The following is an 8,281-nucleotide window of genomic DNA, read 5'->3' as shown; positions in this document are numbered from 1 at the left end:
AATTAATGCCTCATCTCCAACTAACGCCAAATGCGACCTTATCACGAGAAGGTCAACTCTTTTCCTCTAATTTCGCTTTACAACGATCGTTGATCAATTTCTTTAATTATCTTTGTTGTGTTGTGATCTTGAATCCTTGCTTTTCATTGGTTCATGAGGAACCAAGAGGATTGATTCCTTGGCTTAAAACCAACCTTTATCCATTCGTATGCTCGAATCGGGCCATTGATAACTCATGGCGAGACTTGAATCTCACAAATCGAGCTTGTCCCACATCGATGTCGAAATTACCATTTGGGATTCTATAAATAGGGTCCTAATCCTCACTATTTGAAGAGGAGGGCAACTGAATTTTCATTTCTCGAAATACTTGAGTTTTGACATTTTAGCTTTAAAGACTTTAATAGTTCGAGTGAGTTTAAATTTTAAAGATTTTTTTTTTCTGTTTTTTTTTGTGTTGATTCTGTGGTCGAGTGCTTCAGGGTTGGGAAACAAGGTTCTTCCAAGTCTAATCTCTTCCAAGGTTGCGCATCAAAGAGGTAATCCCCAAAAGTGTTTATTTTTAGTATTTTATTTGGTCTATTAATTGTTTTTTCTTTTCTTTTAACTCGTTGTGTTTATATGTCTATTTTGGTTTAGTTAAATTTTGGTATGTCTCTGTAATAGGTATTCATAGCATGTTTAGGCAGTTTAGTTTAGTTTAGTTGCATCATTTACTGTTTAGATGACTTGAAGGTTAATTAGTTTGTTGGCTAAGACATGCTGAGTGATTAGTTTGATTAGTATGTATGGCAAAACATGTTTTATATTAACTAGCTTCAGCCTGTTTATTTAGGTGTATGAATAGCTTAATCGACAAGCACATGTATATAAAGATTAGCATCCTTGATTTGTTTAAAGCATGCTCTATTTGTGATTTGGTTGGTTTATGTGGATTAAGGTAGTAGGAAATGGTTAGTTCAATACATTGTTTGTTAGAGAGTTTTGTTCTAAGTGTATGTTAGCTTTGAGCCATCTTCTCGTCTGTTATGGAGAAATAAGTGATAAAGTTATAGTTTGTTGGGCATTCATGATGAAAAATGTAGTCTCATGGTCGAAAGGTGTGGTATTGGTTGAACATGGTAAGATTTCCTCTAGTTCATTTTTGTGACCTTGTTGTTTGATTTACTAAGTCTCAGGCAAGTCCTGAGCTGTTTTTATACCTGCTTTATTGCCATTAGTGCTCCTTTTGTTTCAATATTCTGCACTGTTAAGTCCTTGCAATATCATCTAAATATGGAAAATGTGAACATTGTTATGTCATCTGATCAATGCCATGCCTGGTTCTGATCTAGAATACTTTAAAGCATGATACATAGTTTAAAGGCTTAAGTAACTAAAACGCCCCTGAACTTGACACGTTTTGCAACTTTAGTCCCCAAACTATTGATGGACTTCAAGACACCCCTAAACTCGGCTAAATGGGTTTTATTATCAATCACGACTCCAGCCCCGTAAGGCCGTGACTAGCGCTTCGACTCCGGGCACCCGTACGTACCAAAAGCCCAAAGATAGTAACTCAAATATCTAGAAAAATTTGGGCGAGTTTCTTTTTTCTTACTAACCAAAAAATAAACCTCGCACGAAAATACCAACATATCCGCATACACATATATAGGCAAGCTGGGCCGCCGTGGCGGGGAAACGCCCCGTAACATATCACATATACAAATACTCGTACGTACATAGCCATAACCCACATACGTATGTTGATGTTCTTTAGCCTCTAACATACATAACTTAGATCGAGACGGACGGGGCCCCGCCGTACCCAAATAAGCATAATGAACACAATGTATGACAAAAGTATATACCAAAAGTATAAGCCCCGGATCAAGGGAGCGACTCCTCATACAGAGAGCGTCATCCTACGCCGCGGCGTATCACGAAATGCGTCTCCTTCGCGGGCATGTGTATCCATCTTAGAATCCATTTGGGGGTCGATCGGAAAATACCGAGTATGTAAAGCGGAAAAGTAACAAATATAACCATAATCAAAGATAGGAGTACGAAACATAACGAGATAGAGCTATGATTAGAAGTCTCTCAAAGGTAATATCTTTGAGACCTCGTAGAACATAATGCATATCGGATCATATAATGCCATGCAAACATGTATCGTGTCCCGGCCCTCCGATAAGGGACTCGGTAAGTGAAATCATGCATAACCAAATCATGTATCATGTGTGCAGATGACGTGTCCCGGCCCTTATTAAGGGACTCGGTAAGTGAAATCATGCATAACCAAATCATGTATCATGTGTGCAGATGACGTGTCCGATCTTTATTGGGACTCGGTAATATGGAATCATGTCTGTCAAAATCATACATCATGTACATACAACGTGTCCCGCCCCTCTTGCGGGTCTCGGTGGATAATAATCATATGCCGTCCCGGCCGCCATCCCCGTATCATCATATCATAATCATACAAATAACGTGTCCCCGCCCGCAAGTACGAGGACTCGGTGAATAATGCGGAGAGAAGCGCGCACGAGAACATGTCCCGGCCCGGGCTCGGTGAAAAGACATATCATAACTTGCACGAACGGTAATGCGAGTAAACATATGCATGTAAGTCCGGACTCGATAGACAAATCAACAATAAGCCATAATTCGTACTTTTCGGACATCGTGACGGATTATGTCAAAACAACATTTTTGAGACCGTTCGTACGAAGCAAATACATTACGGGGCTCTCGAATATTCGGAATGATCGTTCTTTAACACATGGAACAATTCAAATGACATATCACTACAAAGAATTCGGACGATGATCATAGTATATATGTATTGCCCTTTTTTAAGGGCACGATTACTTGTATCGAATCATGTTTCGGGATCATAAGACATGTCAAAATATATTATAGATTCATCGTATTTATCACTTGACATCGGTACATTTATCGAAAGATTCTTTTAAACATTGTATGGAAATAAATCAATTAGCACCATAGTAAGAGGTCTCGGAAATTGTGGGCCCACCTCGGAGTCAAATCGAGGCGGCGGGCATAAGTTACGGATCATAGACTTTATAAAATCATTATAAGTGTTTGGGACATTCCTCCTCCATTTGAGAAGGTTTCGTACATATAAATCATTTTGAAGACAATTTGTGAAGAAATCGGTTCAATCTTACTGAACGATTTGGCGCTATTTTCAATCTTAGATTATGAGACGCAAAAGTGCAATCAAGGCTCGCTTTCAAGCCTATTACGCTCAGAACATGCCAAAGAAAGATAGGGAAGGCCTTACATACCTTGGTTGTGCCTTACGCTCCTCAAATCTCAATTCCCGTTTCGTCGAAATAGCAAATGGTCATCTTTACCGAGCTACTATTCATGCAAGTTAACATTTCACTCTTGGGTTTATATTTTGCTACCGAAATTTCGGGACCTCCATAAATATGACACCCCGAGATTCGACTCGGCTCGAAACAACCAACAACAAGCCAACAACAATACCAAGAATCATTATAAACGCAACATAGCATAACTAGTTTTCTTTTCTACATGAGAGAGAGAGAGAGAGAGAGAGAGAGAGAGAGAGAGAGAGAGAGAGAGAGATTTTCACCTTTCAATTCCACCATCATAATTCACATTTAGAACCTTACTTCCACCATTATATAAAAATCATACAAAATTCATATAAATTCTCATAATTACATACAATATCGACGATACCAATTCAAGTCATTAAGCCATTTCGTCACAAAGGTTACAACGACACAACTAACGAACTAAATAGAATGCAATCCATCTCCTTTATACTACAAACATCACACGGCCAACATCCATATTTTTCAATTCAACCCAATTCATCCAACTTTCATTTCCAATATAAATTTCACAACAACCATAACTAGAATACAACATAAATTGAACTCACCATAACTATATCATATATACACATACACGGCCACACCACAAATTCATACACCTCACGGCTTTAGGGGACACACATACAATCATAATTCCATGCTTTTCATTCAATTTCACATACCATAACATGCATATAACCTTCCATAACATAACAAAGACACTGATATATCCTTACCTTTTCCAATAAACTCTCCTTGCCAACACAACACCTCCTTGCCTTGAATATTATACCACCTTGAAGAGCACTGGAGCTTAGCAAGAATATGGGAAAATCACAATTTTTGGACTAGGATTGGAAGCTTGGAAATTTTTCTTTCTTTTCTTTTTCTCTTTTTCTCTCTCTCGGCCGAAGGCCTATTTTTTTCTTGTTCTTGATTTGTTTTGATCTCTCTAATATTCTAGAGGGGAACATATAGATATACTTGCCCCAATTGCTCACATGCATAGCACAAACAAAATTTATTACTTGGGATGGGTTTGGGCCTAAGGTTGGCCGGCCACCCCCCCCTCTTTGGGCTTGATTTCTCAACTTATTCTTTGAGCCCAATGATTTAAAATCTCGTTTTGTAATTCCCGAAATAAATTTTCGGAAATTCCAATTTTGCCCTTAGGCCTTCTCCGACGTTTACGCATCCATATTCCCATAAGTAACAACATACTCACCAATTGGAGTCAAAACATGACCTTATTCTTACAAGTCGCAATTATTTCCAAATTCTCCAAATAGGCTAAAACACGGGATGTAACAATTACACCCCTGAGCTCATGACCCGGAGTGAGTGTAGTCACTCGCGGGTCCAGCTGTAAAATAAGGCTTATGTGGCCTCCATGTGTAAAATATTAATGCCACATGGCATTTTCATCCTATGTGTCCTCCACATAGATAAATTGTTTTGAAAAAAAAATGTAAAAAGCTGATTTTTTATAACAAATACGGAACAATGAAATATTTATTTTAAATGCGGAATATTTGATTTAAAAAAAAAAATGAAAAACTACAGTTTTAATTAAAATATCTGTAAAAAATGGATTTTTTTTTTTTTTTATAAAAAATGAAAACTTGATATTTTTTAATAGTGTCCCAAAAAATCCAAATTTTCATGGTTCTTTTAAGACACTTCTTTAAAAAAGAACTGGAAAAACTGATTTTTTAAAAAAATGTAGAAAACCAATTTTTTTTTAAAAAAAAATCCCTGAAAATAAGATTATTTTTTAAATCTAGAAAAAAATTATCAGTTTTTCACTTTATTCTTAAAAAAATCAGTATCTGCATTTTAAAAAGTTTCGGTTTTTAACCAAAAATTCAATTTTTCGATTATTTTTAGAAAAATGAGTTTATTTAGTTTTCCATATTGTTAAAAAGTCCAAGTTTTTAAATTAAAAAAAAAAAATTTTCCTTTTTTTTTTTTTTTTTTTAAAAATAACGGGTCTCTTAGTTTTCAAGATTTAAGAAGTTCCAAATTTTTTAATAAAAAATTCAGTCCAGATTTATTTAAAAAAAAAAGAAGGGTTTTCCACATTTTAAAAAAAAAATTAGTTTTTTCTGATTTTAAAAATTTATACTTTTTTTTATGAATTTTCCAAAATTGATTTTTTTTTTATTTTTAAAAAGGCGAAAAAGTGGCACACGTCACGCGCCTTTTGGCGTGTGACTACACTTGCTGTGCCACGTGGCCGCTCGGGGATGAATTAAAACCCATTTTGCCAAGTCTAGGGGTGTCTTGAAGTGCAGCAATAGTTTGAGGACTAAAGTTGCAATTAGTTCCAAGTTTGGGGGCGTTTTAGTCACTTAAGCCTAGTTTAAATGTTCCATTAGTTGGTGATCTCATAGACTGCTGAAATCTGATCCTTTGCTTATGAAATGTTTGAGTTCGGCTCAGGGTCCCTCTGGTTGTAATAAGCATGATTAGTTCTGTTAAGTTTTCAATTTGATCCCTGTAATATTTAAAGCATCCTAGTCTCTTGTTTAGATGTGCATAAGGTCACCTATGACCTTTGATCCTGATATAATGTGATAGGCGTCTTTGTGATAGTTTGCTTAATCTCAGTGCTGCCTCTGTAATATTGTGCCATTGATGACATAAAATGCCATTAAACCTGAAGAATACTGCCTCTTTAAGACTCAGTAATACTTAACTGATTTTGAAACATGACTAGCCCTTATGTATGATCTCATCATGGCCCTATTTTTCCAAAACTATAAAACTTATATCTAAGTCCATGATAGACTAATTGATTTGGTAAGTGGCCAACACCTTTGTATGCTCCTCTGATGTCTGTTCTAAGTTGAGAGACTTGCATTCTATTGATAATTCAGTGTCTTAGGTCTCAAAGTAAAAATGGTATGCAAGAAAGGTTTAAAAGATTCTGAACTTAACAACTATGGATTTGGTTAATGATTTGTGGAATCCTGCAAGTTTCTTTGGGGTGCCATATTGGGAAAATTTGCACTTTGTATCTTACCTGACTCTACTGTACATGCCTATTTCATCTTCTATGACCTTAAATGACTGCTTGTCTATGTTTAGAAAATGTCAAAAGTAGACCTAAGTACAATATAAACAAGCAATGAGTAGGGACCTAGACTGAAGGTGAGTGTGTTCTTAGGACTTATTTGATTCATGACGTTTAACATGTCAAGCTATCTTCCTGTGGCATGTATGCTTCCCCTGTCTCTAATTGTCATGTTAATGTCAAAATTGAAGCTTCTGTATTTGCTGAATCTGAATGGACATTTATTGAAATCAGCATGACACATCAGTAGGCTAGACAAAAACCATTGACCTATGTGTTCCCTAATTGATTCTTATTTGGGGTTATAAGGACCACACTATTTGTTTTTTAGCCTATGCTTTAGCTGAAATTACGCTGACACTTAGTGAGGTGTGTAAATGAATGTTGAGGGCTAAAGTAACAAAGTATAAATTGTATGATGCTTGTAATAAAACTGCATTCGTTCACTCTCTCTTGTTTGATAGCATTTTTCATACGAAGGATTGAGTTTGTTCATTCTGTATATGGAACTTGTTAGGAATTTCCTTCATCTTGCTTAGTGTTAACTAGCATACTGCATGTTGTGTCTGTGCACTTTTCCTTATTTCCTATGTATGCATGGAGTTGGTGTTAAGTGTCTTATTTTTTAATCTCTCTTTGCCTTTTCCTTGTTGAATTCTCCATATATATGGAAGTTATACCCTTTGATATACAAGATATATTTAACTTCATATACACTCCGGTATATATGAAGTGATATATTTGGTGTATAGAAGTGTATATTCCTTCATTTCCTTATAAATATAATTGGCGTTTTGTGGGCTTATGCCATTTCATGACTGTTGCGCCTCCGTTTTAATGGAATGAGTATTTTGCCCAATCTACTCATACTCCCTTCTCGTTTGATGGTTTATTTTAAGTTTGGGCTTTGTTTATCTTAACCAGGAATTTGTTTCATCCGCATGTTTATTTAACTTATGTGTTTCACCCTAGCTGATTATGTGATTATTTGAATACTTAGAAGCAGATACTAATCTTTATCATTTTGTGTGTTTATGTGAAATCCTCCTTGGGCCACTCGCCTGCACTATACCTGTTGGGCCAGAGGTCCAACTCTCTTTATTTTTTATCGAGTCCATGAGAGAAATGGCAAGGGAAGCTAACATATTGAAGGCCCACTCATGGGTGAAAGTGGCACTAATGGGCTTGGGTAGGCCCATCAGTTGAAATCTACTTTCTTCTCTCCTTTACTTCACATATATCTTGCATGTATACATGTTGTATAAGTAAAAACGCTTGGAAATTTTGGAACCCTTATGTATGTTTAGAACTTAGGAAGAAAAATACACTTAGTATCTTCAAGAAGTCGCCTAAAACAATTTTCAAAGTTCGGCCAATCTCAAACTTGCATGAAATTGATACTTATTTTGATTTTCTGAGGCTTAAAACTAGTTCAACACTTTAATAAGGCTAAATGATTCTAAAAGAACTAAGTGGTAAAATTTTGGGCCTCTCCCCCCTTTGGCAAAATCTGGGACGAAATAGTTGGAAATAAAATGGTTTTGGGCCTTAAGCCTGTTATTAAGAACTGCAACTGCTTATTGGACTTTAAATTTGATTTGAGCTACATTGAAAAAATGGTTTTGAGGACAGTTTTTGTGATTGTAAAGGATAATGAGCATTCTTTAAACTTGGGCTAAATTTTTTCAATAAAAGATCAAAACTTAGATATTTCTAGAAAAGCAAAGAGAGTTTTATGGTTGAGACTTGAGTAAATTTTCAAAAAGAAAATACCTTTTAGGCCCAAGCTCAAAACTTTATGGATGAAATCAGGGGGAAATCTACTTGGACCGGACTTAAAAGATAA

At 35.9% G+C, this 8,281-nt stretch overlaps 1 long non-coding RNA gene across 1 annotated transcript; it reads left to right on the top strand.

Moving 5' to 3' along the window:
• Window positions 1-1,138: 1,138 nt before the first annotated feature.
• On the top strand, window positions 1,139-7,848 carry LOC132042173 (uncharacterized). Its single transcript, XR_009411378.1, has 2 exons — window positions 1,139-1,357; window positions 5,721-7,848. It is a non-coding gene; the product is annotated as an uncharacterized LOC132042173 (long non-coding RNA).
• Window positions 7,849-8,281: the final 433 nt, after the last annotated feature.

The sequence above is a fragment of the Lycium ferocissimum genome, unplaced genomic scaffold (genome assembly GCF_029784015.1).
Source record: "Lycium ferocissimum isolate CSIRO_LF1 unplaced genomic scaffold, AGI_CSIRO_Lferr_CH_V1 ctg13832, whole genome shotgun sequence".
Lineage (NCBI taxonomy): Eukaryota > Viridiplantae > Streptophyta > Magnoliopsida > Solanales > Solanaceae > Lycium > Lycium ferocissimum.
The sequence above is the reverse complement of the archived record's forward strand: the minus strand, read 5'-3'. Positions and strand labels throughout refer to the sequence as shown.